This window comes from Bos indicus x Bos taurus, chromosome 6, assembly GCF_003369695.1.
Source record: "Bos indicus x Bos taurus breed Angus x Brahman F1 hybrid chromosome 6, Bos_hybrid_MaternalHap_v2.0, whole genome shotgun sequence".
Classification (NCBI taxonomy): Eukaryota; Metazoa; Chordata; class Mammalia; order Artiodactyla; family Bovidae; genus Bos; species Bos indicus x Bos taurus.
In genome coordinates this window covers 59,424,422-59,445,299 of record NC_040081.1, presented here as the reverse complement: position 1 = coordinate 59,445,299, position 20,878 = coordinate 59,424,422, and the positions used below count along the sequence as shown (strand labels likewise).

The following is a 20,878-nucleotide window of genomic DNA, read 5'->3' as shown; positions in this document are numbered from 1 at the left end:
AGTTTAGGTTCAACCCAAGGAATATAGTAAGAAAAATAGGAGCTTGCATTCTAATCAGGGGAAATTGATAATAAACACAAAAGTTCAGTTGATGATGAGCTATTTAAAGACGATAAAACCATTCAGACTATAATTAATTTAAAGAAAATAAACAAAGTGACAGAGATTGAGTAAGTAGGGTAGCTGATGTGTGTGTGTGTATGTGTGTGTGCTCAGTCTTGTCTGACTCTCTGCGACTCCCATTAAGGTGATTGGGAAAGGCCTCCCTTGGGCTTCCCTGGTGGCTCAGTGGTAAAGATTCCACCTATCAATGCAGGAGACAAGAGTTCAATCCCTGATCTGGGAAGACCCCACATGCTATTGAGCCTGTGCTCTAGAGCCGGGGAACTACAGCTACTGAGCCCACATGCTGCAACTCCTGAAGTCCATGCACCCTAGAGCTGGTGCTCCTCCGCAAGAGAAGCCACCACAGTAAGAAGCCCCACGCACTCCAGCTAGACAGTAGCCCCTTTACTCCACCGCTAGAGAAAAGTCCATGCAGGAACAAAGACCCAGCACAGCCAAAAATAAATAAATAAATTATATTTTTAAAAAAGAGGAAAGTCCTCTTGAGGAAGTCCTCATGAAAAGCCAGGGTTGAGGATCAAAAAGAGGGGGACAGTAAGAGGCAGGCCAGGCGTGGCAGTGGAGGGAGATGATGTCAAAACAGGCACACATAAGTCTCAAAGGCCAGAGAGGGAGGTCCTTGAGCACCTGCTTCAGTCCTCCTGAAAATTGGGAAGCCATTGACACAGCATCTGGGGTTATTTTAGGAGCTCTTGCGATAACAGGAGTGAAAGACCCTAATGAACAACACTCACTGGAATCTTCTCATGACTCATATATCATTTCGTTTAACTCTTCAAGTGCACACTGTTCAGATGCTTAAAGTCATCAGCTTAAGGTCTCATCGACGGTATACGACAAAGCTGGGATTCTGACAAAGCCCTTTCCCTTGATCACCACCTTTTTCTATCTCTTTTCTACGGAGAAAGCATAAATTCTTTCAAATCAAAGTCACCTCCTTCCCCCATGGCTCCCAGGACATGCCTGTCTGCAATCTTTTCCCGTTTGCAGAACAGTGTCTCCCAGGAGAAGAAGTTAAAAATCTAAATGCAGCAGCTAAAAGCTGCAGGGCCTGGGGGAAGCCACTTAGCCCTAAATTCCTAGATGTTAAAACCAGCATAACCATGGCAACCCACTCCCAGGGCCTTCATTAAAGAATCTGACAGTGAAAATCAGACTAAATCAATGTAAGGAGGAGAATATTCCGTTCTCTCTAAGTGCAGCTGGTTCACACCCTGAGGAACTAAAAGCATTCTCCCCCACCCCGTGCAGCAGGGCAGCCCACCACCCACTAGGGACTCCCCATCTGTAAGACAGAAATTTCAGTGAACAGTCCTGTGCACTCCTGGGCCTGTCCCTTTCCCCAGAGAAGGTTCTCTTGCAGAAGACATGTCCACCTTTCTAAAGAAGCCCCAGTGCAGCCAGGTAGCATCTCCTGCACATTTTCAAGGAAGAGAGAAAAAGAGAGAGAATTGGGCAGAGAGTGAGAGTTCAGTCAAACCTTCTCTATTTTCACTCTCACTCCTGTTTTTCTCAACATTTTTCCACTTCTCCAACTTGACCTCAGAGCCTTCCCTTGATGCCTCTCAGAATCACACTCTGGTTGGTGCTTTGGCCTAAAGTATTTGTAATACAGGTTCTCCCTGCTCCATCCAGTTGTGTTGGGGCAACTGGAGCCCTGCCTCCTCCACCTGTTGTCTCCAGGATGAGAAAAGACATCGGCAGCTCTGTGCCTGGTCAACTCACTAAGACCTGACTGGATTGGGAAATATTCCAACTTCAAGTGGTACTGAAGCATTGGAAGTACATTCTGTGCACTGTGGACAACCTTTGTCAGACCAAGTAGTACATTTTATTACCTCTTTAATTTCTCTGTCACCAGCAAGACTGGGGATACCCCAGGAATGACAGAGGTGAACTTTTTACTGAGTCTCCATATGCCCCACTCACACGCTGAGTACATTACCTCATTTCAATTTAATTACATTATGAGATGGGTATTATCATTATCTTATTCAATAAAAAATTATTATTTTATAGAACCACAATCTGAAATTTTAAAAGTTTGATAACGTCTTTAAAGTCATTTAGGGAGACTTCCCTGGGGGTCCAGAGGTTAAGACTTTGCCCTCTAATGTAGGAGGTGTGGGTTCGATCCCTGGTCAGGGAACTAAGATCCCACATATCTCATGGCCAAAAAACTAAAAGCATGAAACAGGAGCAATACTGTAACAAATTCAATACAGGCTTTGAAAATGGTTCACATATAAAAAGTCTAAAAAAAAAAGGTTTAAAAATAAAGTCGTTTAGGGTTTTAATTAACTCAGGTTGTCTGACTCCATGGTTTTTTTACTTCCCGGGATATTGTCTCCTGGTCAGAGAATGGATCTAGAACATTACAGTACTGATTAAACCAAGTCTACTCTGGGCCCAGAATTGACTTGTCAACATGAGGTGACATGGGAGGTGTTGTGTCATGGGGAGTCTTACGCATATACTGTAAATGGTCACAGATACCTCTGTGAATGGAAAGTATTAACTGCCCCTAAGGTAGCTGCAGGCACCTCATGGAAATGAGGGCTCTGACTGACTCATTCGCACTGCAGATACCTAATGGTGGCAGCAGCCTCCTTTTTTGATGTGGCTTCCTTCTCATGCTTATCTTGCCAAACTGCTAGAGAGACATGAAATTCCTTCTATGGGACTGAGTCCTTCTCATCTTGGCTACAGCACGCTGGGAGGAGGAAGAACAGAGAATGAAGGAGAGTGAGCGGGTGAGCTTCTGGCTGCAGCTGGTAAGGAAGACGGGCTTCCCCAGCCGGCACAACCTGACAGTCTGCAGTCTCTTTTGATAGATGGAAAATATGCAAAGGGTTGGATCAGTTCAGTTCAGTCACTCAGTCGTGTCTGACTCTTTGCAAGCCTATGAACCACAGCACCCCAGGCCTCCCTGTCCATCACCAACTCCCGGAGTTCACTCAAACTCATGTCCATCGAGACAGTGATGCCATCCAGCCATCTCATCCTCTGTCGTCCCCTTCTCCTCCTGCCCCCAATCCCTCCCAGCATCAGAGTCTTTTCCAAAGAGTCAACTCTTCGCATGAGGTGGCCAAACTACTGGAGTTTCAGCTTTAGCATCAGTCCTCAGGGTGTGGCATATATGAAAAGGCAGAGAGAGAGCCAGTTATATTAATCAATCTGTAGCATTTAATCTGTCAGTAAAGAATCTGCCTGCAATGTGGGAGACCTGGGTTCGATACCTGGGTTGGGAAGGTTCCCTGGAGGAGGGCAAGGCAACCCACTCCAGTACTCTTGCCTGGAAATCCCCATGGACAGAGAAGCCTGATGGGCTACAGTCCATGGGCACAAACATTTGAACACGACTGAGTGATAAAGCACAGCCCAGCACAGCATTTAATCACACGAATTAAATGTTTGTTTACATATTGTCTCCCACTTTTGACTGGAAGACCCTTTAGGGAAGGGACTGTGTTTTCTTTATCTTTGTTTTTCAAAGCCTTTACTTGGAAGACATGAAAATTTTGCTGAATGAATATGGGCCTGGAGTCCAGACAGCCCTGGTTCAAATCTCCTTCTCAGCCAAGTACTGTGGAAACAGCAAATTATTTACCTAGAGGTTGCAAACGGCCGACAAACCACATCCAACTCAGACATGATGTGTTTGGCCCACAGAGTGTTGACCCACCACTGTCTTGAAAGTTGTAAATTAGTTGGTAGTACGTAAAACTCAGGAGATTTCATGTATAAAGATCTGGATTTCTAACTTCTGCTGAAAACTTGGAAGACAGCACATGGTCGATTGGTTGCAAAGCTGGCCCCAATTCCTCACCCCTCCCTTTGATCACACAGTTTGCAGTGTCACTTTACAGCACTTCCCATAAACAGTTGACACCTATGTCCCCACATTTTGCCTCTGGATCAAGCCTTGTGACTTGCCTTGGCCAACAGAATATGACAGAAATGAGTTATGGAGACATCTAATCCAAACACTCTGATCTCATGTGGACCCCTGAAATGCAAGATCCTCCCAGTTATTTAATTGAAATATGCCAGTAAGAATTTTGAGGCTTGCATTGGTGGTTCAGTGGTAGAATTCTTGCCTGCCACGTGGGAGGCCTGGGTTCGATTCCCAGCTGATGCATTGCACTGTGTTTTGGGGCTTCTCTGGTGGCTCAGTTGGTAAAGAAACTGCCTGCAGTGCAAGAGACCTCAGTTCAATCCCTGGGTTGGGAAGATCCCCTGGAGAAGGAAATAGCTGCCTACTCCAGTATTCTTGCCTGGAGAATCCCATGGACAGAGGGGCCTGGTGGGCTACAGTCCATGGGGGTGCAAAGAGTCAGACACCACTGAGTAACTACACACACACGAATTTTGAAACAAATATGACCATTTTGCTGGAAATTTGCAGGCATCATTCTCCATAGCTGTGAATGCACATCCTATTTTTAGTAAGGGAAAATGGATCTAAGTATGCCATACCTGAGAATAACAGTCATCACTTATTAATCTTCTCTAGTCCCATGAGAAGGAAACTTCCATTGCAGTGCCAGAGGTCTTGGGCAGTCTAAAGTGTTATTTCCCAGGAATCTCCTGAGGTTCTTTGGCAACAGCTATCTTAAGCTAGCTATGCTTATTCCTTTTTGTAAATCCTAATGGCTCTTGGTTAATAATAAACTATCTTAAAATTGTCTAAAATAATAATATGACAGAAATGAGCATGCCAGTCCTAAGCCTGGACCTAAGACGCCTTGGGCATAGCACTCCCTTTCTTGGAAACATGCCAAGCCCCCTGTGAACAAGCTTAGGCTCACCCACAGGAAAGTAAGAGATCATATCAAACAGACACAAATTATCTCAGTTGTCCCAGCCAAGGCCCAAGACACACAAGAGACCCTATTCAAGATCAGCAAACTGCTCACAGCTGACCCAAAAGATGACCTCACACGCATGAGTGAATCCAGCCAAGACTGAAGAACTACCTACCTGATCCATAGGTTATAGGTAAATAATAAATACTTATTGTTTAAGTCACTGAGTCTGGAGGTAGTTTGTCAGGTAGCAATAGCTAACTGCCATACCTGGCCATGCTGGGCCTGCTGTCCCCCGTGACCATACTTAACTGGGGGGAGCAGAGCCCCCTTGAGAGGAGGCTGGAATGCTGCGACTCCTCACTGCTCCTGCCACTGTACCCTCTTGTCTTTCTGACATAGAAGCTGAGTGAAAGTTGACACTAATTGTCATTCTTTTTTTTGGTTTTTAATGAGTCATATGCTCTTTTATAGATCTATTTTCTCAAAGTACGGAACAACAATGAGAGTCGTGGCATAATAACGGTAGGATTACTAAGTTTTATTGTTGGTAACTGTATATTGTCACCCTGTTTATTTAATTTATATGCAGAGTACTTCATGCGAAATGCTGGGCCGGATGAAGCACAAACTGGAATCAAGATTGCCGGGAGAAACATCAATAACTTCAGTTATGCAGATGATACCATCCTTATGGCAGAAAGTAAAGAGGAACTAAAGAACCTCTTGATGAAGATGAAAGAGGAGAGTGAAAAAGCTTAAAACTCAACATTCAAAAACTAAGATCATGGCATCTTTTCCCACCACTTCATGGGATATAGATGGGGAAACAATGGGAACAGTGAAAAACTATTTTCTTGGGTTCCAAAATCACTGCAGATGGTGACTGCAGCCATGAAATTAAAAGATGTTTGCTCCTTGGAAGAAAAGCTATGACAAACCCAGACAGTGTGTCAAAAAGCAGAGACAACTTTGCTGACAAAGGTCCATATAGTCAAAGCTTTGGTTTTTCCAGTAATCATGTATGGATGTGAGAGTTGGACCATAAAGAAGGCTGAGAATGAAAGAATTGATGCTTTGGAATTGTGGTGTTGGAGAAGGCTCTTGAAAGCCCTGTGGACAGCAAGGAGTTCAAACCAGTCCATCCTAAAGGCAATCAGTCCTGAATGTTCATTGGATGGACTGATGCTGACGCTGAAGCTCCAGTACTTTGGCCACCTGATTTGAAGAGCCAACTCACTGAAAAAGACCCTGATGCTGGGAAAGATAAAAAGCAGAAGGAGAAGGGGATGACAGAGGATGAGATGGTTGGATGGCATTACCGACTCAATGGACATGAGTTTGAGCAAGCTCCAGGAGATGGTGGAAGACAGGGAAGCATAGCATGCTGCAGTCCATAGGTCACAAAGAGTTGGACCCAACCGAGTGACTGAACAACAACAGCATTGTTGGTAACACTGATTGAACAGTTACATGTGCTGTAGTGCATGATATCATTTAATTTCTATACCACACTATGAAGTAGATGTTCTGCTAAGTCGCTTCAGTCGTGTCCGACTCTGTGCAGTCCCATAGACGGCAACCCACCAGGTTCCGCCGTCCCTGGGATTCTCCAGGCAAGAACGCTGGAGTGGGTTGCCATTTCCTTCTCCAATGCATGAAAGTGAAAAGTGAAAGGGAAGTTGTTCAGTCGTGTCCGACTCTTAGCGACCCCATGGACTTCAGCCTACCAGGCTCCTCCGTCCATGGGATTTTCCAGGCAAGAGTACTGGAGTGGGGTGCCATTGCCTTCTCTGGAAGTAGATGTTACTGTTCACATTTTAAAGATGAAGAAACAGAGGTTGAGAGCTTAAGTGACTTAACTATTTGAGTCACAAGCAGGCTTGACAAAGTCATGTCTTAAACATTCCCCTGGCCACATTGTCTTTACCTATGATCTTTAACAAGGATGGTCATCTTAAACTTTAAGTTGTTTGTGTTGACTAATTGAGAGGTCTTAACTCTCACTAGTAACATCTCATTATCATTCTTAAGTGGTTGTTTTCCTCATCATTCGGTTAACAGCAAACCAAGAGTTCTTATAATCTTGACTATCAATACAGATTGAGAGAGCTTTATATTCTAAGCAAAACTAGTGGAGGGAAAAGCATCATCTTACACCCACTCCCTACGAGCACCTTAGTTTGAGCTCTTGATTGAAACCCTGTAGGCTTCAGTTTTCTCTGTAAAATGAGATTAAAAACACAGGCTTTGGGCTTCCCAGGTGACACTAGTGATAAAGAACCCGCTCACCAAAGCAAGAGACATGAGAGAGATGGGTTCGGTTCGATCCCTGGGTCAGGAAGCCCTCCTGTAGAAGGGCATGGCAACCCACTCCAGCGTTCTTGCCTGGAGAATCCCATGGATGGCGGAGCCTGGTAGGTTACAGTCCACGAGGTCGCAAAGGGTCAGACACGACTGAAGTGACTTAGCACGCACACATGCCTTGGTGGATTCTTTAAGAATTAAGTTTAGCAGAACAGACAATGATTTGGTGCATAAATTCTGGAGCTAGGTTGACAAAGTTTAAATCCCAGATTTCCCACTTATTAACTAAATCCATGAATAGTGCCTAGACAGATACAAACTATCTCTAATAGATGTTCAGTGAAATTACTTTAGTCCCTTTCCTCTGAAAGAATTATTTCTAAACTTTACTTGGTTCTGGTAAATTATTATCAATTAAAGCTAATTTTAAAGCAGATTATTTATTTGGAAATATCCTAAGAACTGATAGGGACCAAAATAATGTGAATTTGTTGAGTACTAAATAACTTTGATAAGAATTATAAAATATTTATACCTTCTGATCAAGGTAAAAACACCTTCTGAAGATACTTCAGAAAAATAGCATAGGCGAAAACACTTTAGATATTTACAGCATCTACTCATGCAATGGAATATTTAACCTTAAATATCACTGTGGGAAAACATGAAAATGTGTTCAGAAAATAGTGTTAAATGAAAAATATGCATGCACAAAATAATAAATACACATTAATTGCAATTCTACAAAAATACAGTACACATTGAAAACACTTGGAAGAGGATATTGAATAATATAAATAGTCCTTTCAGTTAAAATTTTAAGAAAATTGTCAAGTATACTCTAATTCTAAAGTATGGAAAATACAGATCATTATGCTACCCCATCATAAAAAGTGTAAGTATTTTAGGCTATTACTCAAAGTGAATAATCACAATATGTTATTTTATTGGTATTTAGCATAAATGTAATTGAATATTGATATGTTTCATTGGGAGACATAAGAAAAAGCTATTATATAAGCAAAATTTTTATTCTCTTAAAACCAGCAATCTGAATGTTTACACTAGGACTCATTCTTTCATTCCTACTCCCAAACCACATTCATTCCTTCTTGTTGTTAAAAACCAAACAGAACAAAGCACAATTTCAACACTTCTAGCTCTCGATCAGACTGTAACAGGGAAATAAAAGGTTCATCCTCACCAGTGACAATATGCTATGTTCAGCCCAGGCGTGTTGCCCGGTGGACTGAACACAGCATAATCCTTGTTCTCTGGGTTCCAAGTTGTCTGATGAAACATTCACACCCAGGGTGTCACAGTCACAGTCAGCTTTCAGCAGGTCCTCCTCTGGTTGCACGTGGAAAGGAAGATCTCCCTCCCCCTGGATGCCACTGAGGAGTAGAAGCCACTCCATCCATCAGACATTCCTCTAAAGGAGGGTTTAGGTGCATGTGCAATGCGGGAGACCTGGATTCGATCCCTGGGTTGGGAAGATCCCCTGGAGAAGGGAAAGGCTCTCCACTCCAGTATTCTGGCCTGGAGAATTTCGTGGACTGCATAGTCCATGGGGTCGCAAAGAGTCGGACACTACTGAGCGACCTTCACTTTCACTTTCACAATGGAGGAAGGGAGCTACTGACTAAAGACAGCTTAATTGATGAGCTGGTGGAACTCAGTTTTCTTCCTGAATCTTGTAGTTTGAGTATGGACTCTGGTTTTCCATGGTGTAAAATGGATGATTCTTTCTGCCCTTTCTTATTTCATAGGTGATAATGATGGTGATGATGCTGGTAAGAGCGGCCAATGAGAGCCTGCTATGTGCCAGACCCTATGCTAAGCTTTTAATCTTCATTTATCTCACTTCATCCCTGCAAAAACCCATGAGAATGGTATTGGTATTATCCCCAATTTTATATTTGAGAAAACAGGAATTTGGAGAAGCTACATAATTTGCCTTTGTTCACACAGCTAACAAATGGCCATGAAAGAACTTAAACTCAGATCCATCTGATAATGCTAAAACCTGGCCTTTGACCTTCCTACCATACGCTCTTGATGTAAATTTATGAAGCATCCTAGGGAAGCATGTTAAATATCCAAAAAGGCTAGAAGAGACATATTAGAAGACTAGTGAAAGGACACTTTATGTTATTATTTTGGGGAGGTAGTATAGGTTCCAAAACAAACTTCATTTCTGAAACACTCTTTCCTACTTGTTGGGAAGAAAAACCAAAAAAAGTTTTGCTTTTTTAAAACATTACTCTTAACTCATAAAACTTACAGTCATGCTATATCAGCTCAGAGCACCAGAAGGGACTTTCAAGGTTACAGGAACCAGTCACCTCCCTTCATAATAGAAGACACTGCAGCTGGCACAACAGACGGTCATGACCACACAACGCTTTAGTCCAAGCTTAATTTTGCGAAGCTTTGGTTAATTCTCTCCTGGCCCCTTCCACAGAGCTTTAGTCTCTGTTCAGATGATTCTTGGAAGCACTGAAAAAGTCACCTGCCCTCTCCCCGTCTCTGTCTCCCTCCCCTCCCCCCCTCCATCCCCCCTCCATCCCCCACCAACCACATCCTCAGTCCCTCGGTCAGGTCATCTGCCAAGCTGTTTGTACTTGCTGGGCGGCCTGCTTTTAGTGCTCCACACACAGGTGCAGGAAGGGCTGCAGGTGAGAGCTTTGATTCGGTGGCGAGAGGCTCCCCCAGACCTCAGCTATTCTCAGCTCACCACATTCCAGGTAGTCTCATCACTCTGCCGCAGACAGCGGGTCTCCGCCACCCTCTGGCCACCAACAATTACAGCTGAGATGTCTGCAGACCTGCATCTCCAAACTTTGCAAGGATTCATGCAGCAGCAAAGGAATGAAATATAACCATACAAAATACAGAGATCTGTAGAAATACAGCTGATGAAGGCCCATTCTTTGACATTTCAGTGAGATCCAATCAAAAAATTCAGTTTGACCCAATTGAACACATTCTAATCAAGCTTTTGCCAATGCTTTTCAGATGAAAGGGCTGTTGATAAGGTTACTATTATGTTAATAAATCCAACAGCCAGTTCTCAGTTCTCTTCCAGTTGAAACCCAGTAGCATCTGACACAGTTGAAGAATGGGTAAGTGACCAGGTAATATTGTCACTTGGCTGAGAGGTTATCAATGCCCCAGTGACAAAGTTTTAGTTAACATCAAAATGGGCCAGTATTCTTTGTAGTTGTTGAACATTTGTTTGTGATGAAGTGGTGTGGACATGCCCCTCTGTGAAATAAGTTCAGTTCTTTTTATTAGTCTTTAGGAAGTACCACATCTTTCAAGTCACATAAATCTCTCAACAGAAATCTGTTAAAGTCTAAGAGGAGGTAATATTAAAACTACCACTCACACACCTGCCATTTGGTGAGAGTCCGCTATGCATCAGGGATTACATAGTCCGGTAGTTAAGATCACAGACTTCCTGGAACCTTCTGAACCCTCACCACCTAGGTTCAAATTCTGGCTCTGAGGCTAACCGGCTTAGGCAACAAGAGAAATATACAACATGTAAGACTACCTCGAGCAGTTGCCTAAGTTGTTCACTGCACAAAAGTACTCAGCCAACAAGTGAGTGGTAGCTACAGTTATACCCACAGTCCTTTCGCCAAGCCCTGTGTCCAGTGTGAGGTTATGTCCACCTGAAGGAGGGGGCTCTGCTTGCAGAAGTGGGGGCCTTTGTATACACAAAGGTGTCAGATGGCCCAGCAGCAACCCTGAAATTGGGTTCTCAAGGCGGCAATTCTGAAACTGGGGCCTCTGTGGTCAATTAATTTCACCGTGGGATAGGTTACATTTAGAGCCTCAGTGCTGAGAATACCACCTGCCGCACAGCACTCAACAACGTTTGCTGAGTGAATTAAACAATTCAGTTAAACAATGAGAATCATCTTCATGAAAAAGCTGGAAAAGTAATGAACAATAATCACTGTAGAAACCTCAAAAAAAAGTCAAAATTATTTTATAATAACACTAAGGACTGACAGACCTATTTCTCTCATTCTCTGCAAGTGTTCAGAGTTCATCCATGTGGTTCAGATTTTACCTTGCAACTCACCTTTAAGAAATCATAACATCAATTTTTGGAGCACTTTCAAAGAAGAAACATCCACAATGATCTAAAAAGCCTATTAAAGTGCATCTCTTTGTTCATGTGAAGCTGAAGCTCTGAAGTTTCTTCATATATCGCATCCAAAACGACACATTGCAAATTGTGCCAGACTGAATGCAGAAGCAGACTGAGACCCAGTGTCATTTATGAAGCTAGACATTAAAGCAAACTGCAAAAATGCAAAACAATGGTATGCTTCTCATTAAAATTGGCGTTTAGGGAAATATTTTTGAATCAAGAACATGTCATTTATGTTAATGATGAATGGATTTATCATTACTTTCAGTTCAGTTCAGTCGCTCAGTCATGTCCGACTCTTTGCGACCCCATGAATCGCAGCACGCCAGGCCTCCCTGTCCATCACCAACACCCAGAGTTCACTCAGACTCACATCCATCAAGTCAGTGATGCCATCCAGCCATCTCACCCTCTGTCGTCCCCTTCTCCTCCTGCCCCCAATCCCTCCCAGCATCAGAGTCTTTTCCAATGAGTCAACTCTTCGCATGAGGTGGCCAAAGTACTGGAGTTTCAGCTTTAGCATCATTCCTTCCAAAGAAATCCCAAAGAAATTTGAAGAAATTTCCAGAGAAATCTGAAGAAATTTCCAAAGAAATCTGAAGGGCTGATCTCCTTCAGAATGGACTGGTTGGATCTCCTTGCAGTCCAAGGGACTCTCAAGAGTCTTCTCCAACACCGCAGTTCAAAAGCATCAATTCTTCAGCACTCAGCTTTCTTCACAGTCCAACTCTCACATCCATACATGATTACTTTAAGTGAATATATAAATATTTTGTCATTTATCCATTGTAATTTTAGTTTGGTTAACAGTAATAACTACAATTTACATCAACAAAAACTCTTTAGATTTTTCAGTGATTTTTAAGAGTGTAAAGTGGTCCCGAGACTAAAAAAGAAAGTTTGAGAATTGCAGATTTAAAACAAACTAGGTTATCAGAATCATCTAGGGAACTTGGTAAAAATATAGAATCTGGGCCCCACCCATCTAGATTCTAATTCAGTAGGGCTAGAACAGAGCTCTGAGAATTTGTATTTTATAAGAACTCTCCTAGTAATTCTGATTATCAGTCACTGGTAAAAACAACAAACATATTGAAGGTTTGAGAAAATACAGCCCCAGTGGAGGCGTGCACTACAATTGTCAGAGAAGGCTTCAGTTATCCAACAAACGTTTACCAAGCACATCCTAACTTCCAGGCAATATTGAGATCGCTGGCCAGACACAAACCACGTCCTGAAGAAACTCACTGACCAATGGGAGAGGTGAAGAGGGAAGGCAAGAGTTCCTGTACACAGTCATGGAGTCTGTGATGGAGGAAATGGGGTGCTGTGGGAACGCAGAAGCAGGGCACGCCACATCAGAGGGCTGGCCTTAAATGATGGGAAGGTTCTGACAAGCTGAGGGGAAAGTGGTAACAAGGACTTAAGATAAAAACCCAGAGGCTGATGGTCATGATATTCATGCGGCAGGCAGTACATTGGCCAATCCAGCTGAATTGGAGGACTAGTTAGAGAACAGAGCAAGATAAGGTCAGGGAGGTTGGGTGGGCCAGACAACGGAGGAGTTTGACACCAATGAGCTGCTTGGAGTTATAATGAAATATACAGAGATATAATGAAAGATACAGTTTAGGATTGTAACTCTGGTGACACATGGAGGATGAGGGGATGAAGAACGGGATTGCCTACTAGTTGGCAATTAGAATAATGTGGTTCTGGGGGCCATCCAAGCCAGGTAAGACATTCAGCAGCAGTGTTCACGCTCAAGGTCTAAAAGAAATTAGATAATCTCCTGAAAATCAGACAGTGTGATAAAATAAATTTAATAAACCCTCCCTGAACTTTCTACATCCTTTTCATTTGGATTCTGTGAATCATTTGATAGCAGCAGCTCTTGAAATTTTAGGATCATAGACTCCTTTGAGAATCTGATGAAAGCTTTAGACACTCTCTCCACGGTGGGGGAGGTGGGGAATGAATTTAAGCAAAAAGTTATGTGTGACTAGACAGGATTTTCTCCAATCTCATGTTCCTTTACCCTCTTATCTTTTTCTTCTTCTCCTTTCTGAAAGAGGTGCTGTTTGGTAAGAAGGGAAAAAAAGATTCTTTCAGCAGAATAAGGCACCAGAGTTTTCCCGTCAGAGGTAGTATTAGTAGCAGAAATGTTGGGGGTAGAAAGTTCACTTTGAAGTCCAGGAAGCCTCTTCCTGGGGAGCCAAAAGAAGCAATATAAAGGGAAAACAGAGACGGAGCCCAGGTTTGGTGAAAGAGGAAGGGGAGAACTCAATTATACAGGGTTTGACTGATGCCTCATGGAGGAAGTAAAGACTGTACAGGATGAGTAGAGGGACTGCCTAGCAGTAAGGCTTTCTTTCGGGAAATGCGCTGTATCTTTACACCCAGCAAACATGGTAGCCGTAACCCAGGGCAGGTTTTACACCTTAAGTCAGTTTCTTGTAAGCCTCATCTTTCACAGCATTTGGGAACCGTTGTCCCCCAGTCAGAGCTGCTGGTCACAGTCGAGTAGGCTGTTCACCAAACAAAACTCTAGGCAGAGGGGACAATGGAGACTGAAGGCCCACACGTGCTGAGTTTGCCAAGCTCGGTGGGGCCGTGAGCACCCAGAGCAGGCGCCATTTTCTAATTCTCACACAGGTGCTCTGCAGGCTGGTTTCGCTGTACCGCCTGCATAACATTCTTTCTCTTCTGCTGCTTCCTCCTCTTCTATGGGGAGAGCGGACTATGGCAGAGAACGGTCTGGGAACACTGGCCAGACTCCTATCTCCCCTCCTCCCATTCCCTGACTCCACCCTTCCATCTCACCCTCATGCCTTTTCCAGAGCCTCTTACACACAGACTCTACTCTCTCAGAAAAAAATAAATCGAGGTTGAAGGAGAAAAATTATTCACTACATGACAAGTGTGCTTCTTCTACCAAGAGCACGAAGAACAAAACAGACCTCCCTCCTCCCCTCAACCCAAACCTCGAGGAGCGAAGAGAAAAGCTGTGAAAAAGGACAGCCCATAAACGGTGCCTGAGTAACAGCCACAGAATTGAAACCACAGGAGACCGCTGCCTTCTCCCACAGCTGTGGGGTGAGTCGGCTTGGCTGGCTTCCAGCTCACACACCTGCTGTAAGTCTTTCAGCCAGAACTGGCCCCAAGCGGATTCGAGCTTAATGCCCTCCCCTTGACCTTAGGGGGAGATTTCAAGGTGTGGGAAATAGAGTGTTACCCCGTCAGTCAGCAAGCCTGGCTGACTTTCCCCACTTTGGGCTGTCCCCTCCTCCCCTGAGGGACTGGGCTTTTGCTGCCCTGGGTAGTTCCTTTGCTGAGGCCCCTGGTGGAGTTTGTGCCTCCAGTCTCGTTCCCACCAGAGCAAGCTAAAACCCAGAGCTTGACTTGGAGCAGAGGAGCAACTTGGCAGCCCAGGCCTTTTGACTTCAAGGAGACCCGGAGTCCACAGTCATCACCTTAACTCATCACTGACCAGGGGGATTTTTGCAGAAACTTATGCCTGTGGCCGGCAATTTGTTATGTAAGTGAATATTGAAACGTCTCCAGTTATCCAGTTAATAATGTTTGGGTAACAAAAGACATATTGATACGTATTAATACGTCTCTGGTCAATAATGTGATAACAATGGTGAACACTTACGGTGTACATGTTACTTACCAAACACTTTCCATCCAATGCCTCACCTAATTCCCACAACCTGAGGTATTATGCTCTCCATTTCATAGATGAAATGAAACTCAGAAATATTACAAAGCTTGCTCAAGGTCACAGGTTCCGGCCAACTCCACCAACCCATCAAAACTGTCTCCTCCTTCCTTAGATACGATCATGTGGCAGACTGCTGTGGGCTTTCTTCAAGGGAAGAAGTCTCTAGAAGTCCATTTCGAAGATTCACGCTTGATAGGAATGGCCAGATAATCAGACTAGAAAAGGGAAGAAAAGAATGTATGGCTAAATGTCAACTACACAGTTGTCTAACGGTCAACAGGGGATGGGAGAAGGAAGTGTGAGGGTGACTGGTTTCCCAGAACAAGTCTCAATCCCATTACAGTCTATCAGAAAGTTGTGTAGGTGTTTTATCAGGGGCATTGATTTTCTCCCCAGTAAGAGGTTTTGAATGACATCACACACAGAAAGAATCTGTCCCAGACCAGGTCTAAGACAATTTTTATTTCCAATGATATTATGATGAACATCACGTTATCTTTATGTATTCCAGGACTATCGAAATTTAATTATGTAAAAATAACATATAATCATGGTGTTACAGTAAACCTGAGAAAGTCAGGATCAACCTGTATGCCCGGCCTGTAACAGGTGCTTAGTAAATGTTTATTGAGAGAATGAATGGGCAAATGAATGAACTTTTCCAAACAGAGAAGGGACAAGTGAACTAGATCAAAGTTACTCAAACTGTGATCCAAAGACCAAGCAGGGCAGGTCTGCAAACTGTTACTGGACCACAGCAAGATGAGCAGAGAAATCAAGAGTATGTATTTAGAAAGTTTTTTAGCAATTTGATAATGTCTATTGAATCTACAAATAAAAACAGGACTTGCATTTTGTCTTTTTTTACTTCATTTTTTCCTATTAAATCTTTGTCTTTTCTTCTTATTCCACAAATTCATTGCACTTTTAAGCAGTATTGGTCTGCAACGACGGGAAATAAAGAAAAAGAAAAGGCCTTTTACCATCGTGATTTAATCAGAAGATCACAGACCCACTGGAAAGGCCAGATGATTTTCTTACATGACAAGTTCCATTCTGAAAACCTGAAAGAGATGAGACTCTGAGTCTGTCCTACACAAACCTCCAGCCAGTCAGCTCTAACAGCAGACTTACCAAAGACTGTCATTCTTTGGAGGGGAGGGAAATAGAGGTGTCCACTCAAGGGTCCTCATCAAACAGCTTCTCAAAGCTCAGAGGTTCAGCGGCTCTCGTGCTCTCCTCCCTACCTCACCCCCAAGCTTCAGAATGAACCAGGGAGAATCAGAGACGTTAGCATCAAAGCGGAGCAAAATCCGAAGCTCTGTGTTGTGGCAGGATGGGGGTTTTCTTCCCCTCTCACTCTCTTTCCTTCCTCCTCAAGATCCCCTCCCAGCCCTTCCTGGGAGGAAGTCTGGTAAAATGGAAGAAAGTGACTGTGAGAGGCTAACATCAAATACTTCTGACAGGTGTCAATAGTAACCAAGGAAAGTTGTGTTTGTTTCATAACTTTCACTCGGAAGGGCTTAAGCCTCCCCTGGAGACCTTCTACATGGAGCCCAAGCCTGCAGGAAGGGCAGAGAAAGTAGAAAAAGATGGGATGACAGGGAAGGGAAAGATGGTCGAGAAGACCAGAGAAAAAAGAGCTGGATGGATGGTCATTAAACTCTGTGATGAACTTACAGGTAGCTTGATAGGAAAGCAAGAACTCTCTGGACTTCATATCTGTCATACTAAGACTTTTCTTTCTAGGATTGGAGTTCCTACAGCACCCCCTCCCCAGTTATGTAACAGGAGCTAGAGTGTGAAACCGAACATGTGGAACCATTCTTGGAAGTGTAGTGTCAGGAGCATAAGCTTGCCCCAGATAGCCTGGAGTGAATCTTGACTCTTATGCAGGCTAGGTGTCTGACCTTGGGTAAGTTTCCTCATCTGTAAAATGGGGATAATAATATTAACTTCATCTTGGGTGCTTACAAGAAAATTAATTAACATACATAAAGCACATAGTGCCAGATAAATCTGTGGTTTTTACTACAGCTTTAAGCAAGGCCACACACACACACACACACATACACACGCTTCCCAAAGTTCAATAGACGCCCAGAGATGCAATTAACAAATATGTGGTTTCAGGTTCCTGGGAAAAATCTGAAGTAGTTACCATGCTGCTTTACATACAACAGCATAGGAGTATGTATATTCATTAATATGCTGGCATTGAAAGCTGTTCCCAATATAGTAATATTTAAAAGGTAGATTGGAAATCAGATTGTACCTTATGATCCCATTTTTGCAAAGATACACACATATATAAGAAAAATTCTGGAGGGGTAAATACAAAAAAAATCATTTAACAGTGATTATCAGTGTTATCAATAATAATTAAAACAGTAATTTTAATTATTGTCTTTTGTTTTGCTTTTTTCTAATTTTTTTAAACAACAGGCATGCAATACTTGTATAATCTGGGAAGATAGGCATAGAAATACATATCTTGGCTTCCCTGGTGGCTCAGTGGTAAAGAATCTGCCTGCCAATACAGGAGACACAGATTACATCCCCAATCCAGGAAGATGCCACATGCCGCGGAAGAGCAAAGTCCATGTGCCACAACTATTGAGCCTGTGCTCTAGAATCCAGGAGCTGAAACTACTGAGCCCACGTGCCACAAATACTGAAGCCCACTCGCCCGAGAGTCCGTGCTCCACAACGAGAGAAGCCACCGCAGTGAGAAGTTGGTGCACCGCACTAGAGAGGAACCCCCACTCGCCACAACTAGAGAAAAGCCCGTGCAGCAACGAAGACCCAGTGCAGTCAAAAATAAATAAAACTTGTATTAAAAAAAAAAAGAAATACATATCTATGTCAAGAATCTCTTTCCTTTATGACTCTTTTAACCTGTCCTGACCAGGCTGGTTTGCTGATTTCCCTTCTGAGCATTTGGGTGGAGGAAGGGAGAGTGTGTCTCTGGTTTCCCCTGAACCCATGAAAGCCCAGCTCTGAGTTGTTCAGGGCTCATAGCTCTGATTGTTGAGCTTGTTAATAGCATGCAAGGCAGCGCTGCTGACTGGCTGCTGTGTCTTACACCTTCCTGCTCCTCTACTGTTTCTGGTTTCACGTGTTGGCCTTTCCCTCTGACATTTTCTTTTTTTTTTTTAATCACCTGCCAATGTCCCTGACATTTTAAGCAAAGAGTAAACCTTTAAAATTCCATCATTGAAACCTGAAACAAATAGACACAGAGCCCAAATCTCAAAGGCAGAGCTTGGGAGGTCTGAGGCCTGAGGGAAGATGGAAGAGCTCCTCAGGGCCAAGACCTGGCCTCTAAGTCTCAGCTTTGCCTGCAGTTCTGTGTCTTGGGCAACTACGAGAGTCAGTTTCTTCATCTGCAAAGTGATAAGCTTGGGCCAAATCCTCCCTGAGATTTCTTCCAACTCCAAAAATGTGAGTCTAGTAATAGCACATTAATAATAATATAATAATTATAATATAATATATAAACAGTGATACTATACAGTAAAATAATTAAAATAGTAAGACAAAAATAATAGAGAACACAAGAAAATGTTCCAACCATGTTGCTTTAGATATTAGACCCTCAACAGAAGCATATACACTAACAGAAGGAGAGAATAAAAAAAGTTAGTGTGAGTTTGCATGCAGTGTACAGAGAATTAGTGCAAATATGGTGTGGACCTGGACAGATAATTTCCTTCTTTCAGACTTTTCAATTTGTTGCTCAGAGGCAAACACATAGAAGTGGGTTCAATTTTTTTAATGTGTTCTGATAATAAAGATGATACTATTAGCGAGCTGGGCTTAGAAGGGACCTCACTTCTGGACAGAAACTGTGCACGGCCTAGACACATCACATCACCTTCCTGGCTCTCATTTCTCTCTCACTTCTTCACAGGGTCATCTTGAGCCTCAGATGAAATCCTGATAGAGTGGAAAAAACAGGAGTTCAGAACCAAGAGATCTAAGCACAATCCTGATTTTGCCAAACATTAGCTAGATGCACATAGATGGGGTCATTTAACCTTCCCCTATAGTCAGAAACCACCACCACCACCATAGTCAAAGCTATGGTTTTTCTAGTATCATGTATGGATGACCGAGTTGGACCATAAAGACGGCTGAGTCCTGAAGAACTGATGCTTTTGAACTGTGATGCTGGAGAAGACTCCTGAAAGTCCCTTGGATTGCGAGGAGATCAAATCAGTCAGTCCTAAAGAAAATCAACCCTGAATATTTACTGGAAGGACTGACACTGAAGCTGAAGTTCCAATACTTTGGCCACGTGATGCGAAGAGTTGACTCATTGGAAAAGACTCTGATGCTGGGAAAGATTGAGGGCAAGAGAAGGGGGCAGCAGAGGATGAGATGGTTAGCTGGCATTACCAACTCAATGGGCATGAATTTGAGCAAACTCCAGGAGATAGTGGATGACAGAGGAGCCTGGTGTGCTGCAATCCATGAGGTTGCAGAGTCAGACACGACTTAGCAACTGAACAACAGTAGCAACCTTCCTGAGTCTTAGCTTCCTGGCCTGTAAAATGGGCCAAATAATAACACACAGCATTATTGTGAGGTTCTGGGAGAAAATGTACACAAAGTTAGAGATTGCTAAGCAAACACTGGCGATTAGTACCATAAGACATGGAAAGGCACTTTGGACACATTTAAAGTGCTCCATGAATGAATGTGTGGGATGGTGATCATGGAGACTGATTCACTCAGGAAATAGAGGTCAGGGTCTACTATTAGCATGGCCCCATTTCAGATGCTGGAGCAACCAGAGATGGGTGACAGGGGTACCTGGCTGCAGAGAGAAATGATGACGAGGAAGAGAAAATGGGGAGAGAGAGATATATTTGAGAAGTACATACGTGCAGTGATTTATTGAAGACTTTCTGAAAACTTAAAAAAAAATAGCTTCAATCAAAATCCTCAGTAAGTCTTTAGTTCCCTGAAATGACGGCTTTACCATCCAACAACTGCCCTTCGGTTAATTCCAGTGACTCACTCGTAAATTACACCCCTGCCTGTTTCCCTCTGCATGAAAGTTCCACAGACAGAAGACAGATTGGGCATCTTGTTATGCTTTATTTAAACAACACGGCCATAAAGGGCAAAGTACTTCAACTGGATCGGTAGATGGGCTCTAGTGTGCTGTAACCTTGCTCTTTCTCAAGCCTGTGCCACCATACACTCACCAACTCTTGAAATAGGTCCACAGAGTACAGCAGGCAAGCTCTTGGCACTCCTTTGTGGCCTATCTCTTCTATGAGTTCTAAGTCATTTCCTTCCTTGTTTTCAGAATCCGTTGGAAACCACTTGCCTGTGTAAGCTCCCAGCATCAACCTGCTTCTGTAAACCATGTCACTTTTCTGAGCCAGTCTGCTAATTCATCTCTTGGAACTGATTCCAACGGGGTTGGAAGTGCCAGATGGGCTGGAATCCCCAGTTAAGTCTGTCACTTCTGGAGGGAACGGTGTTGAACACTGATTACTGTGAAAAGCATGAGTGTCCTTTTTTTGAGGCCAGCAAAGTTAAGTTTGCTCTCTTTTTCAGAGGGGTGGTTCATTTTTAAACAATGCAGTCTGTCTACGTCAGCCAGACTTCTCCTCACTTCAGAGAATAAACTACCAAATGTCCTCTCTCTCTTTTCCTAATTTGTTTCTTTATAGCATTGGTCATACATCCACATTTATCAGATTTGTTTACGTAGTTATTATCTGC

General features: G+C 43.2%; 1 non-coding gene across 1 annotated transcript; it reads left to right on the top strand.

Annotated features, from left to right (window-relative positions):
* The first annotated feature begins 4,196 nt into the window (after positions 1–4,196).
* Positions 4,197–4,267, top strand: TRNAG-GCC. The gene has a single exon. It is a non-coding gene; the product is annotated as a tRNA-Gly (tRNA).
* The last annotated feature ends 16,611 nt before the right edge of the window (positions 4,268–20,878 follow it).